Raw genomic sequence first — 18,652 nt, 5'->3', positions numbered from 1 at the left:
ACTCTGAGAGCAGCAATAATCCAGCAGGGCCAAACCAAATCACTGCCTGGAATGCGGAGTCTGATGTAATACTTGGCTTCAAGTTGCTCCCATGACTCTCAGTTACACATACAGATACAGTCACCCACATTACACAGCTACTTTTGTTGAGCAGTTTTGTGAAATCTGTCAAAAAATTCAATGCTCTTCACACCAGTATCAGCAGAAGGCATTACATCACAGTAAGCACACTGGATCTCTGAAGCCCAGTGAGATCTTTAGGAAGACAAAGACAAATACAGTTTTAAAACATAGAATGATGTTTATAAATATTTGATAGGAATGTCAAGGTCTCTAAAGCTGACCAGAGCTCATCAAAGACAGAAGTTTCAAAATCACTTTGGTCAGCTACATACTTTTATGGCAGTGCTGCTGCTCTATGACCATTCTCAGCATGGTAATACAATTCTGCTGCCTGGGCATTCTCAGATACCACAACTAGCACATGTGCCATCCTTTGGGATTCTCTGAGTTAGTACAGCATCTAGTCTGGCATCCATCCACTTTTGCAAAACAACTCATCTAACCCAATTTCCCATCATCTTTGTTAACTGTCCTACAGCTGTGGGCAGAAAAATTCCCCAGGGGCCTATAGCCTGTTTCTTTTCTCTCTCTTTCCTGGCACTCACATAAAATATACTCTGGTTTCACGACAGAAGGCACTGAAACAGGAGGAAAATGTCCCCCATTCTTGCTGACTAATAAGCATACCTCTGATCAGATGTGACCACCTTCCCGTGACATGGTGACGCAGCCACGAGCTGTGCTCCTACAGCACCACAAGTTCACCAGTGCCCACAAATTTCCTGTTCGTGGGCACCGTGGTCAGATCAGAGCAGATGCACCACAAAACACAGTCTGAGGGTGCTGCACTGAAGAAAAGATTACAACATGTGCAGCCTTGAAATACCCAGTGCTGTCCTCAAACAGGACAAGAACCTCACAGCAGTTGGTAAAAAGAAAAATGGTTCATACTTGAAAATCCCTAATTGAACTTAATAGGTGGAAAATAGACTTAAGAGCTGAAACCAAGTTTTAATATCCCACACCAATTACAAATTCTTGTGTGTTATATTTTGTATTCACTACCTAACTATAACCTCAAACTGTTTTAAACTCACAGCCCCACCATCAACCCTGATGATGACTTCTACAACCTATAATAAGGATATATGAGAAGAACCACCCTATTTTCTTGTTTCACCATCTTTGTATTTCAGTGAACCTCCCCTTCTTCTTTAAGAATCTTGGGAGACTACTAAATTAAAAGATACGATGGCATGAATAATAATACCATATATTTTCAATTTTAAGTATTTCATATATTTGTTTCAGTTAGGTATCCATGGAGTTATGATAATGTAAATAGAAGAGCCTAAGGTGAATTAGCAGATGTTATTTTGAAACAAGGGTACACAAGAGATCTGCAGCTTCATTTAATCTGAGTGCAAAGAACAGAAAGCAGACAAAGTCACTACATTATTTTAACCTATACAAATGCGGAAGATTAGTCTTTTTCTCTCTTTTTACACTCCTTCCCTTAAAAGAGAAAATTTCCATGCCCAAACTACTTTATTTCTTTCCACATTCTGCTACATCTTCTCATTCATCAAGGGTGCATCAGCCTCATCTAATACATTTCAAGTTGGGTAGCTCAGGATGCTTTAACAAACAGGAATTTGTCTGAGCTTGGCTGGATTCCCTCAACTGCACCCTCATCCACCAGTTGTGGATGACTGGTACTAGCCAACTGTAAAGCACTGTTCCTGAACAAGTAACAATTGTTAAAATAAAAAAAAATAGAGTTTAGGCTATGTATTGTTCTGGGCTACTATCAAAGGAAGCACTCGCATGAAAATAGAAAAGCAGGAAAAAGTAAAAAAGTACATTTTGTGGCACCAGCTCTTTGCCAGCTTCAGTCTTCACTGTGTACTGTATCACACCAATATATAAAAGGTGCACTGTGAGCAGCTTTAAAGCAAAAACAAATGACAAAAAACCAAAACAAAGCCCAAACCAAACAACAGCCACCTCACTACTCCAGAAAAAAAAAAAAAGAAAAACACCCAAGCAGAATGAAGACCAAAGCACTAAACAATTGTGACAAGAAAAAAACCTTAACAAAGGTCAGTGCTGTCCCCGAGACAACATTTTTATTTCAGCTGTCAGCTTTGAAAGCCAGATATACACAAATGTCAGTAAATGCAAAAGGTAGAAGTTAGTACCGTTATACAGACATACTCACTGGCTTTCCAGAGATTCTCTCCTTTTTTTTGTTTAATTATGTACCAAGGTTATAATAATAAATCACAAGGAAGAATACCAGTTTTAATAGCATGCTGATTTACTTATACAAAACTGCAAATTATTAATTTTCAGTTCACTCCTGGAGTCCTCCTCCTATCTTGCATGCCTCTGGAATGACCCAAACAGCACCAAGGTGTGGCTGGACAAAGAGCACACCTGACACTTCTGTGTGAGGCTCCCAGACAAAAATCAGCTCTTGGCAAATCCCTACTTTCCAGTAGTTGAACAGAACTTAAAATCACAAGGCATAAGAGAAAAACAAATAGGCTTAAAGATCCATATTTCAAGTAACAACGTTCACAAGGCCTTAAGCTGAAATTGCATAGCAACCATTAAAAATTTTAACACCAAAACAGTCAAGAGGAAAGCTCGTGTCTTTACAAAGAGTTTGATGGGTGAAGGTGTGGGTGTTAACGTCTTTGCAAGGGGTGTTAATGTCTCTGCTGACTTCGGGCAGCAGGTTTGCTGCAGAGCCCTGACACCTTGGCTCCTGAAACAGACAAGGCGCTGCACAAGCCTGAACTTCTGAGCTTTGGGGTAAAACAGCAGGTTCAAGGGGGCAAAGTGTGGTAGGCGGTTCGGGAGGCTGTACCTTCCTAATGCCTCAGCAATGGGGAAAGAAGAGAAACAAGATGCGGCTAGGAGTTTGGGATCATGGGAGGCTGCACCCTCTGAAACCTCGAGAGAGAAAACCCTGTGGGTGTGAGCCCCAGTGGACTCCCCTTTTAAATCCAATAAAGCTGAAGAACTCCCCTGTCTCCTTTTTGGGCATAAACCTCTGGGGTTTGTGGATTTTCCTGACACAGTGAGCAAAACGTACACGTCACAACATGCAGCCTTCCCTAAGTTCTTCCTGACTGTTCCTATACTCTTTTTGATATGCACAAAGCATGTAAGAAACAAGCAGGCAATGTTGTCAAAGAAGCACAACACTTAAATTAGACACATAAACACTATTTAGGCTAAAAGTAAATCCCTCAAGACAAGATAAACTAACTGTAGTCATTAGCTTTTTTAAAATATGCTTTTAAAAAAGAAAGCACATTTTAAAATCAAACCATGACATCTAAAATTATCTAGTTTTCTGTTTTCACCTTAAATTGCATCAACGCTTTCAAAAGATCACAAAAATTATTTTGACAAAAATATACTCATCATGATACAAGTTCTGCTGAATAATTGGTATTAACATACCTATTCACCATCACCTTTCAGCTTTTTTAGGTTGAGAGCAATCCAAAAATACTACAGTATCAACACTCTGTGGATGAACATTCATTTCAGAGACAAGAGCCCTTTGCAAAGCCTGATTGTGTTTTAAGCTTACTTTCTTCCCAAATTCAAACTAATTTTTCTAATAATTTTTCTCTAAGGAAGAGTCTGCATTTGCAACTGTTCCACACAAATCTGTGTTATCTGTCCTACTCAGAGTCACAGGCACTGAATTCCATTTCTGTTCTTAGTCATGCATGGCTCACTCTCCATGCCTACAGCATCTCCCGTCATTCTCAGCACTGCTGGCAATGTACAGTCAAGCCTGACCTAATGTGCTCCCCTGGAACAGAAGGCAAAAATAAACACACAAAGATGGGACAAATGCTAGCAACCCTGAGTTTAAATTTTACCCATCTTGCAGAGCATCAAATAGGCCGCTTCAAAATGTTTGCAGCTTCACCTCCTCCCGGTCCATGTGACAGGCTCTTGTCGGTTTGTGTGTCTTCCAATTTCCATTTGACTTTGTTGCCTGGCTTTGTTACTGAATACCCTATCAAGCCCCGAATAGGTTTTATCCACTCTCAATTCAATCAAATAATTGAATCCGGTAAGGTTCTGCAATTTGCTTGATGCAGAACATTTAGAAGAAGAAGTTTCCTGATGAGTTATTTCAGGATGTGAAAAACAAGGTTCACTCTCCTGGTAAAATTTAAAAGTTTAATAAAGGGCAACAGGACACAAAAATAAAGCAAAGTTAACGGCCAAGTGCTTGGCATTCAGCCAGGAGCACACCTGCTACTTCAGAGACACCTTTACACACCACCTTTTCTATTGCATCAGCCTATTGCATATTCATAAACAATTTAATATTTAAACTTTTCCCCAAACTAGTTTACATGTTCCAAGAACCGTTTAGCATGGCTTCTCCTTGGGTCTGCCTTTCTAGAGCATACACATTTCTTGGCTGTGGTGGTATTCTGTTTTTATTATCACCTCCAGCTTGGGCTTTGGTCCATATTTTCTACAGAGGGTAGGTGCTGATAGTTGGCATATCAGTAGCAGGGGTTTTCATCATACGTTCATTGGGTGTTATCCAACCAAGCAGGCAGCTCAATTAGCACAAGTACAACTGCATAAGCTATTTCACTACTGTGTCTAAGTTTAGTTAATAGCAGAAATAAAAACTATATCTTTATAGCAGTTACCTTAGCATTATACATATAGCATCCATTTTCATATTTTCAAAAAGCTGATATTATAATATGTATTTATAACAATGAGATCTGTGCATGAGCCTCTGAAACCCACTACTGAGGGCAAACTGAGGAAATACAATAGGCTTTCCATCTTTCACTTCTTGTGCTCTGTATAGCAATAGTGCATTTATGCCATAGTTTTCCCATTAATAATGCTGCTTTGTGTTAGCTGTCCTCAGACGTTTCCCACCAAATCCTAGCTAGCCAACTAGTTGTTTTCAAACTCTCCCTTTTTCCTTCTTAAACATTGCTGGAGAGAGGACTTCAAAAGAGGAAACATCCTGTGATACTAGGTCAATTAATCTCCATGTCAGCCTGAGGGCAATACAGAGGCAGGCAGGGAAGGAACTGTCAGGATGGCAAAGATAGAGCAGCTGAGTAGCACAGCTCAGTCAGGAACAGCACAGGGCTGAGCACAAGCCGACAGCCCCCCAGTACTGCCATGGCAGAACACAAAGCAGGAGAGTGATCGATTAGCTTGACAAAAGGGAATAAAAACAGGATTAACAGCTATTGTTGATACCTACATGGATCCCCAACTTCTTTTTCAAAAACACTGAACTTGGCTTGGAAAATGGGCTTGGAAAAAAACTGGGCAAAGACTTCTACAATCGATAATGATACACTGCAAAAAATGTATCAAGTGTATTAGGAATACACTTCTGTGCCTCTGCTAGGGGGAAACCTACCTGCCTAAGGGGCACCCAGCTGCTGGAAAATCCACAGCAACTGAACCAAAGTGCCAAGAAACACATTAGTAGGGAGAAATTTGATACCGGCTCTGCAGAGGGCTGGCTGAAAAGTGTAGTGTTTTTTCCTCACTGGCATCTCTAACCTCTGTGATACTAGAAATGCTTCTGCTGAGTGAAAGCAGTACCCCTTTGTAAATGATGGGGAGGATTCCAGTGTTACTAGCGAGGAAAGTAATGCAGCTCCTGAAATTCCCACCTGTGCCCACATGAAGACACAGATTTCTCTCCTACACTGAAAGAAACTGTACAGGGATTACAAGAGCAATAATTTTATGCAAGAGAAGAGAAGAAAGAGCAAGAAAGAATCCACTGACAATCAAAGCTTTGGTACTCTGGTAAGATCAGTTCCTTGAACTTTCTAAAGACAAAATAACCTAACCATTCACAGCCTCTCTGAAGCTTAGCTGCATAAGTGTGATATACACCAAGCAGAAATGAATAGTTGGGTCAACAATTTAAATACAGCAGACAATAAATCAGAAATCAAAGTGCGTTAGAACTGAGTATACAGAGACTCTCCAGAAAATGCTTAAGGGCTGGTAACAGTAAAAATGAAAACTACTGCTTTAAGAAATTAGTTAGTCAAGCTGTCCATTAGGCTACCATAGGAATATCTACACAGCACTATTTATAATGAGGCTTTTTTATTCCATCACAGAGAAGCAGACAACACACTGCATGCAACAAAACAGGTACCACAAACCGGCTCAGCCCAGAGAGATGGACCCTGCAGTTTCTTTCAGGGGCTGCCATGCCCAAGATCTGCCCTGTGGGAGCCTGGTGACAGGCAATAAGGACAACAAGTTAAGTAAGAGCAGAAAACTGTGCTCCAACACATTCCTCCATGCCTTCTCTCACATGACAAACAAGTAAGAGACAGCCTCGCCCCATCATTCATAAGGAGATTTGGTTATATGTGTGACTAAATACTCAAGTGAAAATCTTTCTCCATATTAAAAAACTTAAATAAAAATCCACCCATGGGAAAGTGCCACAAATCTGATATTCCAAGGGAGCAGAAGTAATAATAAAACATGTTAATTAATGATGGGGACAAATATTCCAGGTTCAAGCAACCTGAGAAGAACCAGCGATCAACTAACAGTATCTCTGGGACAAATAATTTTCCTTTCCCCATAACTAATTTATCTTTTGCCAGTGGGGTGCTCCATACATGGAGATTTAACTTTATGGCACATTAAAGTTTAGCTGTATCATATTACTTAGTAACTTACAGGACAGGATCATTTACAATTTTGCCTCAAGGCCTCAGAATGCAGCTTAAAACTGAGACTGAAAATTAAATTACCCTGACCTGGCCTAATGCCAATCTCAAGGCCACTGCCCACAGCAACTTTCTTCTCCTCAGGCTACCTTAGCAGAACTTCTAATAATGCCCCTGAAGATGTGGTCTAACATTATCCATGTAATTAGACAAGCTCTTCTTGTGAACAGAGACTGATGCCAAGTACATGTTCAAATCAGACATGAACAACGTGTTAGCCCAACTGTGGAACATCCGAGCACGTTTCACACATTTTACAAATATGTGCCTTTGGCACAACAGGGTCATCAAGTTATCTCTATGACTGTAAGACAGCCAATATAAGTTAACAAAACCTCTTCTCATACTTCTCTTTCTCGCCTTGCTTGCCTGATCTCATTTTGGATTAAATTTTACAGCCTGTATTTGTTCAGTAGGTCCCAGGTCCTCCCCTCTGTGCCTCACTCTGCTGGGCACAGTATGAAGACCTTGAGAGCAATGACCCTGCTCACAGTCCAAAACAAACCACACAAACGAAGAACAGCCCTGCCCCAATGAGGTACCCAGGATCACCCTAGAACGCCTCACAGTCCAGCACATGGGTAGGGCACAGTGACAACTTATTCCCATACAATAGCACCTTAAACACTTAAAACCCATAATTCAATACATCCTATATGTTAAAATGTCCATCTCACCTAGAATGGCTGCCTGCCAAAAGTAAGCCATCACAAAGCATCTCACACACCCTTTTTGATTTCATTACACAACAGTGCTTTCCAGACATTTAAAAATCCCCACAGTATGTGCTGGTTTTAAGATATAGCTGAAGACTGTCTTCACTATTCAGTCTGGGTCTGAGCTCTCTACTCAGCCCTTTCCTACAATAGCTTTTGTAATACACTCTATTTAATTTTGAGTGATAAGTAGCAGCATTTCACTCAACTTCAATACCACACATCAGCAAGGCATTCAATCACTTTATTTTAACAACAATTTGTTGTTCATTCTAGAAATTCAGGTCTGGCAAGCTTTTTAATATGCATGAGTACATTTCATAGAAAGCAAAAAGCATGTTTCCCATTCTGCTCAGCATGTTCAAGTCCTATCTTCTTCACAGAAATAGACCACTTTGAAAGGAAAATGCTTGAATTAATACAAAAGTGTATCTGAAATCCAGTAGCTAACACTGATAAGCAAGGTAAGAAAGTAGGGTAATTTCTAAACCTCCATTAGACATGGGATACTAATTTTTCAATTTGCTGTGAAACAGATTTCAGAAACATAATGAAAAGGGGGAAAATTGCATATTACCATGCATGCAAGAAAAATTTTTGAAATATCCTATTTGTCTTCCCTCGCTAAGGGATGTGGATTCTTTTGTAGTCCTTGATGATGTGAATCACAGATCAGCATTCTGGGAATCAATCCTATTCCCATTTACCAGTGTAATATGATCATTCAGCATAATTAACACATGATATTTTATTACTGCCATGGACTTGGACCAGATCTGAAATGTAAATATTTGCCAAAATGTACATCCTAGTGCCCAGTGATACACAATGGTGTAACTTAAGACACTAACTTGATTTGCATTCTCTTCTGGGGGCAGAATTAAGGCTGCTGTGGGAGTTCTCACTTTCATAACATGAGGCAGCTTTAACATTATAGATGATGTTACATTAATTTCTGCAGTATCAAATTTTAAAGGTGTGGAAACAAGATGAAAGAGCTCACAATACAGCCGTCATTTCAAGTGGCACTGGAATGAACAGAAAGAAAACTCCTGGAACAAATAACATCCACTTCAATCTTTCCCAGCTGTCTTTTCCCTAGTGCACTCAATCACCCAGCTCTCCTAGGACACAGTAATCAAGAAACCACCATTCTGGGTGATTCAGAGCATGGCACACATGCAAAAGGTAATCAGAAAAATCATTGCAAGATGCAAACACACAGCAGCCCTACAGAGAGACATTTTATGACCAAGCCAAGACTCTTCATAACAATCTTAAATTCTACAGCATGAAATTTCATAGGCTCTTTATCTTACATACTGTAACATTGTGTCTCATCTACTACAAATACAGATGTTACCTGTGTCCATGCCTAACATCCCTCATCTATCTTTTCATTCTTTGTCTTGAAACAGAAATATCAGGAAGCTATTCACATCTGTGCTGGTTTTGGGGTTAGTTTTCTTCACAGTGGCTGGTATGGGGCTGTGGTTTAGATTTGTGCTGAGCACAAATTGAGGGTTGATAATATAGAGATGGTTTTTGGTGGTGGTGAGCAGGGCTTACACAGAACCAAGGCCTTTTCTGCTTCTTGTATTGCCATGGCGAGGAAATTGGAAGTATGTGGGAAATTGGGAAGAGACACAGCTGGGACAGCTGACCCCAACTGACCAAAGGAAATATTATAGGATATTTCATATCATATAACATCGTGCTCAGCATATCAAGTGAAGGAAGAAGGAGAAAGGGAGGAAGATTGGAGAGATGGCTTTTGTCTTCCTAAGTCACCATTACCTGTGATGGGCCCTGCTCTCCTGGAGATGGCTGAACACCTGCCTGCCCATGGGAAACAGTGATTTAATTCCTTGCTTTGCTTGTGCTTGTGGCTTAACCCATGAGTTTTCCAGCTTTTACCCTTCCAGTTCTCTCCCCAGTCCCATTGGTGGGGGAGTGAGTGATCAGCTGTGTGAGGCCTGGCTGTTGGCTGGGGTTAAACCACAATCATGTCCAACATCAAATGTACAGGTTTTAAGCTAGTTGTATACCTCCTATTACTGATTTTTCTCTTGGAAACACACAAATCCTACAAGTGAAATTTTCCAAAGCAGTTGACAACAGAACTATTGCCTTGACATTGAAAACCCTCTCAGGATATTTCCCAGTTCTTTCTTAAATAAACAGTATCCCTAAGTCAATGCATCTTTACAGTATCCCCAAGACTGGGCCATTGAGCAAGATCACCTCTAATGATGATTTACGCAGGAGTAAAGGAAAGCTCCAGCATTCCTTTTTCATAGCCTCACCTAACATATTCTTAGCTTTTCCCAGTTGCAAGGGGATTCTTTCCCTTCACAGACTGTAATCTTTCATCACTCATCCCAAAATGTACAACAGTAGATGTTCTTTGCCTGCAGCTGTCATGACAAGTTTTACACAGCAGCACAGAAGTATGAAACAGTTCTTGGCAAGCCAAGTACAAGAGTGGACTATTAGCTCTCTGTTGCTTAGATTTATCAAACTGCACTCCTTGCAGCCTTTGGCAGAACACATGGCATTCAGCAGAAAGGTGGATCACCTTGCTTTCCCTAAAGGAGCAGAAGTTGTTTCTTCTACTGTGTCAGAAACTTAATGAAAGGTAAGCACTGCCACATCTGCCACTTGCTCCTAGCCAAGGCTAAATCTCTGAAGAACACAGCAAATGTAAAAATACAAAGCAATGGGCCTGCAGCTGTAGCAAGACACCCAACCCCAGGGTAGCCCTGGGTTCCTCTGAAATGAGTCTGTTTTTCTAAGCCTGTTTATAGATCCACCCTTTCACAAAAGGATGTAATTTATGTGGACTAATGAAATTGCTCTCAATTGGAACCTTGTTTCATTCTTCTCTGCCTCCTTTCCCTACAAATGTTACAGGTAAGAAAACAGGGGAAGAGGAATCTTTGCATGTAAGGAAGAGGACTATTGTCTTCCTCTGTTACATTTCCTTCAGTACTTATGGCAGCACTTGGAGATGATCCCAACAAAAACCATGTTACTCTGGACTCTCTCAGCATTTGTGGCAAGAAGATTACAAGAAGGTTTTGTAAGGGCTCAGTGTTGGACCAACTTGTCTTCCCTTAATGTCAATGTGAAGAATATTAATGATAAAGCTCAATGACTCCAAGAATCCTTCACCGAGATCTTACTTACTGAGGTAACTGGATGTACACCAAGGAAAAAGTCACAGACCAAACCTGGAAAGAAGAAGAAGAACAAAATGAATTTATTTGTCTTTTGGACCCACTTCCCACTAAAAACATAATTAGCTTAGGAGGACAGAAAGGAGAAATTCAGGGAGATTTAAAAAAACAAACAGGAAAAGGTATATCAAATTCCACCTGCTCCTGAACAAAAGGAGTAAGTCTTAACACTGGTCTCCAGGGCATAATATACTGATTTGATCTGGACTCAAGTTTAAATAATGGCAATAGGCAAAATATTAAAACAGAAACTAAAGGGAAAACAGAGATCATGGGGAAAAGCAAAACCTGTGTGTCTATTAAATCAGAAATAGTAGTAAAAAAATCCAGTGCTTCTACCCCTTGGCATTTAGGTCCCCCATTATCACCATGACTCCTGATGACCTGCTTACAGCAGCCAACTAGAAATTAAGCAAGACCCTTCATGATAAACTCTCCTCCAGTTGTCTTGTCCAGATGTTACCTTTGCTTCTAGTACAACACAGAGTCCTTTACTTCTGGGACAAAAACACACAACAGAAAGCACTCCACCTTATCCAGTTCATACTGGAGCTTTTAAGCCTGTAACAGCACCACCCCACTGTTAGAAGGGTGCTACAGTTAGCAAAGTGAGACTAGGATTTCCTTCAACCACATGGAAGAAAGACATGGAGCAGTACCATCTCCACTGTTTAAAAGACCATCAATATTATTGCAGCTGTAAACAAACAAACAAACAAAAAAATAATTACAGACTAAGTATTTTTTTTTAAATTGTGATCATTCACCAAACTTGGTCAATGGAAATGTTTCCATCATTCCATTGTTGTTGATTTCTAAAATAATGTTTTCTCTTTGCCTTCTTCACTGTATCAAGTATCAATGAAACACTAATATTGATTTCACAGTCTGTTTACTGACGTGCTTCAGCACGTGAAGGCTTCAAGAGGTCATACACATCACTTCTATACATCTTCCTTTAAAGTGAACTCATCACTGATGTCATGCTCCATGGCAAGCACTTGTCATGCTTGTCATGCTACATGGCAACCACACAACCTAACCAGCTCCCCAGTGACACAGGTGACAACAATTTCAGCCACTGAAGTACCCATATTGAAGTCAAGGGTAGCTAAGCAGTAACTAATATATAATAAAATAATTTTTTTTTTTTAAACCAAGAATTAAATTAGCCAAGATTTCCACAGTTCCACTGTGTAGATGTGAGCAAGTTAGTCAAACTGCTGTCACACACAACATGCTGTCAGCTACACTTATAGACGAACTTTCTTTACCGCTGATATAAACCAGTTATGAACACAGCACAATCTGTAGCAAAGGCAGAAATGGTCTGAGAGGAGCCCTTCAAGTCATGTGATCCTGTAAAACAGGTAAGTCCTAGCCATGTCAGAGGTACATTGACTGCCTTGACAAAAGCCAGCTCTACACTGTAAAATTAAAAAAGGAAAATGAAATGCCTGCAAGAAAACTGTTAAAGAGATCTTGTTGCTAGCAAAGGTAAACATTAATAATAAACTCAAAGAAACAAGGCTCATCTGACAGACCAGAACTGATGAGATAAGAACTCATGGGCAGATGCAACCAAAGACCTCAGTTCATGCCCCCAAAGATTCACTACATGGCTTGGGTAGGTACAAGATTGTTGCAAAAACTATGATGCAAGGAACAGCCACTCTGCAAGTCCTTCAAAAACTCAAATCTTTCACTATGTTTTCTCCAAGAGTAGGGAACTGTACTGAGCAGCCAGACAACCTGTTCAATCCACAGTTCACAGCAGAAGAAAGTAAGGAGACAAGTCCACCTTCCAAAGCAGAAGTCCTATAACTTCTGAGGCCTAACAAAACCTAGAAGAAGAAAATACTGCACTTTTCTCTGCTAGAAAGCACAGTGACTGGTAAGCACTTATCTCCTGGTAGCCTTTAGGTATATCACCACACCTCAATCTCTAAACTAAGCATTCTTGTCTTCCAGTTCCTCAAACCATGGCCCAAGGGCAAGCAACATCTGCTTGCTTTTGTAAATAGGTGCTTTGGACCAATGTCACCATCACACGTAAGTACCTACTGTGGTTGTCCTTGACACTTTCGAACTTGCCATGGGGGTATTTTGTACCTGAAGTATGAGCGTGTTTTATTAATAAAATTACAACCTACAGCTCTAACCACTTAGAGATCTTTGAAACAGAAACTGGGCTGTCCAGTGATACAAGCAGAAACGGTCTGGTAGTGATCTTCTAATAAAGACTTAAGAAGAATATGAAGCAATGAACATGACTTCTTAGTATCCCTTAGAAGTAAAGGAGGGAGATGACTTAGCACCTTCAAAACAAACAAGGGTCTTAAGAAGATTTTGATAAATTATTTTCAAATTTTAGAAACAGAGGAACTAAATAGTACTTGCTAAAGCAGAAAGAAAGAAATTCCTAAATGAAGCAGCGTTTCTCCTTAAAGAGCTCTTTAAAATGCAGTTCAGAAAAAAACAGCAACATATCTAAATGACTTGGATCAGCTTTGTTTCCTTTGTGTGGTTTAATGTAGAAACAGCAAGGAAGAAATGGACTAAAGATAGCAAAACTGTTCTGTTCTTACCACAGAATGAACTTCCTCAGCTCTTCAAAGAGGAACTAATGGAGAACAGAATAAGAAGGAAGAACTGAAGATAGAGGCTAAATAGCTGTGAAAACCAAGCTATGATGAAAAACAAGCAGGATTTTTTGTTTTCATAAAAGAAAGCAAGATGCAATAGAGATTGTTTGGGTGTCCCTGGAGAGTAGGCAGCTGAAGATGGATTTTTCAGGGCAAACTGACTGCTTTAAGAAAGATGTCTTCAGAAATTATTTTAAGAAAAACAGAATGAAAATGTGAGAGTTTCTTGTATAAGTCTTAGAGGTACTTTGTGGTGACCATTCACCAGGGAAACGGTGCATCAACATGGAACTTGGAAAACTCAAAGCTATCCAGATGAATTTGCATTGGTGTGGGAACTTAAGACTCTATTCTCATTTCCTCCTCCTGGTTCTCCCTAGAAAATCCCGTTTCTACTTCATGGTCCTTTTTACTTTGCCTTCTATAAAACTAGAATAGAGCACGCACATCCAAGAAGCTCCTGTTCTCAATGAAGTCTCTTCCTCTACAGATAGTCAAATCACTCTACAAATCACTGGTCCCAGCAATTACTTTTACGACAGCCTTCATATCACAATCTCTGACCACATTCACCTGAAATACCATCCTCAGTCCTCCCACATGAAACAGCAGCAGTTTCAGTGTGTGGGATTTAGCTGATCTTCCATCCTGAGTAGGTGTGAGGGGAATATATTGGGAATTTTCCTAGAGTTGCAGTTCTTCCCCCTTGCTCTTCATCTTTGATGGCACCCAATAGCTCAGTATTAGTTGTCTGTGCTATTTATATCCTCCCTAGAGATGCCTCTGCTGCTGTCCACAGTGTCCTAGGTTCTATGAATGTAAAGTCTTGCCAGTCCTGCTGCTCTCTCCACTGCTGGGAAACAGATCAGCAAGAGCTTTTCTAACACTCAGAGCCACTGTTACTTGGCAAAACTTTCTGAGACAGCACAGCAGCACTGGAGAGATCCAAAAGCTCTGATGTATGAAAGAAAATCACTTAATTTTTACTTGGAAGGTTTCCTTTACAGGCTTTTAGGCCAGCCATTTAGGTTTCTATTTTACAAGGAGACATGCTCCCATCTGCATGCTAGTACAGGTCTCTTCTACTGCCAGAACCATTATCCCATTCCCCTAATGGTATTTTGTCCACATGTATATAAATACATATAAACAATACTGTGCAGACTGTCCTCCAGTGGAAACAACATACTAGACATTCTCAGAACATTGCTTTCAATCCTTCACAACTTCAGCTGCACTTTCTTCAAACAAAGTCACGTAACAACCTTCATTCACATATGGTTGCAGTCTTAAAACTGAATGAAAAGCTGGTTTGGGGATAAGTATGTATTTACAAAATCAAGGAACAGTTTAAAACAAAGCTGGATGAAAATCCTGGCAGAACCACCTTACACTGAACTGTATGCAGAGTTGTAGGTAAAAAACACCAGTAGAGAAACAGAAAACAAAGTAAGCTTTTGAAAGCATTCTTGAATTATTTAACCTTTAGAAATGTGCAAATGAAAACAGAAAGTCTCCTGCCTGTGCTCAACATGAGTTTGGAGTACAGCTGAAATCACCATAAATGTGATTGTCAGCATACTGCCATAAGGCACTTGAGGAGACAGCACTGACTACCCAATTGCACCAGAGAAGTCACTTGGGTTCTTCCCACCAGCGACCTAAACCCAGGATTCCTCCAACTTCAAGCTTTGCCTCCCTCCATCTTTTAGGTCAAATGAATTTAAGTAAGAGTGAAATTAAAGAACACCAAATACAGGAGAGTTCACAGAGCCCTATGCTCTCTAAGACTTGTATTGATCCCTGTTTCCTAGAACAGAGTCTCAAAATTTGGAGCTAAGTCTCCTTCAAACCTGCTGACAGAGTGTGACATTTCAGCTCTCTGTTCAATGCACCACCTCATCCTTCCTTTCCAGCCCTTCCTCCCAGGGGAGGGCTGCAGACTTCCTCTCCTTTAGCCTAGTGCCTCCTCAAGGCTCCTGCTTTCCCACCCAGTCCCCCCTGAGCTCCTTCTCCAGTCGAGCCCTGCCTCCTGCCCAGACACACCACACATGGACAATGCAGCTCCTGTGGTCCTGTGCCAGTATGAGGTTGATATATTCCATCACACCCTCACTGTGAGCTTACACAGACCAATCCAAGCACTTGTAAATCAGTGAGGACAGCCCAGGGCAAAGGCAGGCAGTTCTGCTTGAGCAATATCAGAGTAGAAACAAAAGCCCAGTTCACACAGTTCAGCTGATTCTAGAGACATACAGTGACTCAGCCCCAAAAATATCATCAGCATTTTACTAGTTAATGCAGCTTGTTTCCCCTTTTGCACTCATAACAGGCATCATGGAAATAAACACCCAGCTACTAGTCACTTCCACCTTCAGAAATATCAGGAATTAGACCAGCATGACAGTGTTTGCATTAGAAAGGAGAACTCTTACAGCAAAAGGGAAAAGTGCTTTCAAAAAAACTTTATTAAGTTTTCCTGTTATACCTTTTGAAACAAAGATTAATGCAAACTTCAAGTCTTTTAAATGTATGTTACTACTTAAAGGTTATCATACTATTACAACATCATATTCACATCACTGTAAAGAAATGCTAAGCTTAATTAATACCTTTGTCCACTTAAAGGCTTATTGGAGCATATGTTTATGATTTAATCTGCCCTGTCTGCCTGGAGCTATCCCTACAACATGTCTGCCTGTTTTATACTCTTGATTTTAAAAGCTTTTCAACAACAGAATTTTTTCACCCCTCCTCAACAGGCAGTCTAACAGACTAATATATCCCACTGGCATCAAAACACAGCTCATTACTTACTCAGGATCCCACATTTCCTATCTGTTCTTTCTTCCATGTGAAGCACAGTCAGATGCCTCCTTTTTTACTGGACTTGCAGACAGTGACACCTTGCAGCAGCTGGGCTTTGCCCAAGGATCATGCCTCATTCTACAAACTCTAGCCCTCAAGGTTTATTTTTTGACAGCAATAAATACAAGTGTTTGGAATATCATCAGAAAACAGAGGAAAAGGTGAGGTAGGGCTTCACAGACACATCACCTTCCCAGAAACACCTGTGCAAGCAGGATGACAAAAGCATCCAACATCTTTCACTGGAGAACAGAGTCCAGCCTCATGACAAACACACCACAGAAAACATGGCGCTGAACCACAGGAAGTAACACATAGGACAGATTTGAAGGGTTTTTTTCCCAGGAAACACAGCACTGACATTCAGCAATGCATGTCTCATTGAGGGAGGCTACAAGGAGCAGCAGAAACAGCCCCTCGAAGTCAGCTTTAGGAGATCAGGAAAGATGAAGAGGAAGGGCACTAGTGATACCTGTGGTCTCCAATAAAGTATCTTGTTAACAGCTGAGTAAAATATACAAAATTTTTATCTTCCCAACAAGTACTTCTCCTCAAAATTAAATTCCAACATGCATTGCACTGAGCGAAGAGATGGCACTTCCTGAGCACATGCCCACTTTTCCACAATTTCACTGCCATGTAGAGAGGAAAGACAAATATCTATTTCTGATCCACTTGCATTCTCTGGGTATTGCTAAGATGGCCTCACTAGGACTGACTCAATCCTAAGGTCTGTTAACAGCTATAGCACAAATGGGGAAATGATCTGCTGTTCCTGGCATGTTTATTCTATTTTCTAGAGAATCAAAGAAGACAACCCTCAGATAAGAGCTATTCCCTGGTCATACACTGTCTTTCCCCAAGCTCAGCACCATGCTTTATTGTCATCACACTTCCTACATGAAATCTGAAAGAGCATGGTTTGATCCATTCCAGAATGCATCTTGAAGTGCTGTTCCACCAAAAAGGCACTTTGTGCTTTGAGAATTACTAAGGGAAAGTGAGTTTACAAATACAAATCATTCCCCTACCCACACACACACCTCTCCAGCATAAGCTGTGAGCATACTGAGAAAAGTTTTTAATTTCATTTCTTTTAGCAACACATCAGCATCCTAAAACCTTCCTTCATTTCTTCATCTGGGGTATTTACAAGTATTGCCATTGTTTCACACACCTCCCTCCTTCTCAGACCAAATGGCTGCTTGATCTCAGGATCAGAGAATTCATGTTGGAGCAGGCCTGTGGGGGTTCCATCATGCTCTACCTTACACAGGACCAGCTATGAGGTCCCAACAGGACTTCATCCACTTTGGCCTTGAAAACCTGTGAGGACAGACATTGCACAACCCCTCTGGGCAACTTGTTCCAGCATCTGACTATCCTCCTTGTTGGAAATTACATCTATCTTGAACCTCATTTCAACTTCCCTTTGTTGTCCCTCATACAGTCACCATACAAAATAGTGAAGCTCTGTCTTCCTGAGAACCTCCTCAAAAGTACCAGGAGGTCTCTATAGGTCTCATCAAATTTTCTCTTCTCCAGGCTGAACAAGCCTAGTTCCCTCAGCATATGACCCTTGTGCTGTACCAGGGCTCTGAGAGCACTGAAAGGCCTTTAAATGCTCTCTTTAAAAGCCTCACATCCACCCCTGCTCTCTGCTCATGGCACCAGGGACCCCATTTTAGCTCTGCCTGTGGCATTCATTGTCTGCCCACCCTGTGTAGTAGCTGTGCCCTGCCTCCAGCCAGGTGTGTGAATCCTGGTCCTGGACCCTGCTGATGCAGACCCTGACCTGAGATAATCACTTCCTTGGGTACTGGCTGCAGTCTGATTTAAATAGTCCTGAGTATTGTCATCTGCCTTCACTTCCAGGGCACAACACTGGTTCATGCTCAGCCTCTTTAAAGCATTCTCATCTCTTTTTGTCATGCATCGATAAATCTAATGACATTCAACACAGAAAACTAACGGGGCATCAGTCATTTGCAAACAGCACAATCCTGAAATATGATAAAAGGGAAAAACTGAGCTGGGCAAAAAATTGCAATTGTAAAACCCAAGTATTGAAAAGCAATTGTAAAACCTAAGTATCTGGGGAATATTAACACACTACTTCTAAGATAAGCAGCCACTTCTGCTCCAGCTCTCTCAGAGTAACACCAAGACAAAGTCTTGGATTCTCTAGTGAAAACTCGCTAGTTTCACTTGTGAAACAAATGTGAAAGTAACTCCTCCAGTCAGTGCTGCTGCCTCAGTGCTGGTTTGCTATTTTAATCTGTGCTCTTCCTGTGTTTCACTTTTCTATTGCAGTTTTTTAGTTTGTGTCT

At 40.8% G+C, this 18,652-nt stretch overlaps 1 protein-coding gene across 2 annotated transcripts in view; it reads right to left on the bottom strand.

Moving 5' to 3' along the window:
• Window positions 1-18,652, bottom strand: part of TSPAN9 (tetraspanin 9) — a 167,293-nt gene that overhangs the window by 146,624 nt on the left and 2,017 nt on the right. For both annotated transcript variants that reach the window (XM_054514006.1, XM_036384838.2), the window contains exon 2: window positions 10,760-10,803. The gene's annotated coding sequence lies outside the window, so the exon portion shown is untranslated. The remainder of the gene's footprint in view (window positions 1-10,759; window positions 10,804-18,652) is intronic.

This window comes from Molothrus ater, chromosome 2 (genome assembly GCF_012460135.2).
Source record: "Molothrus ater isolate BHLD 08-10-18 breed brown headed cowbird chromosome 2, BPBGC_Mater_1.1, whole genome shotgun sequence".
NCBI lineage: Eukaryota > Metazoa > Chordata > Aves > Passeriformes > Icteridae > Molothrus > Molothrus ater.
This window is presented reverse-complemented; position numbering and strand designations above follow the sequence as displayed.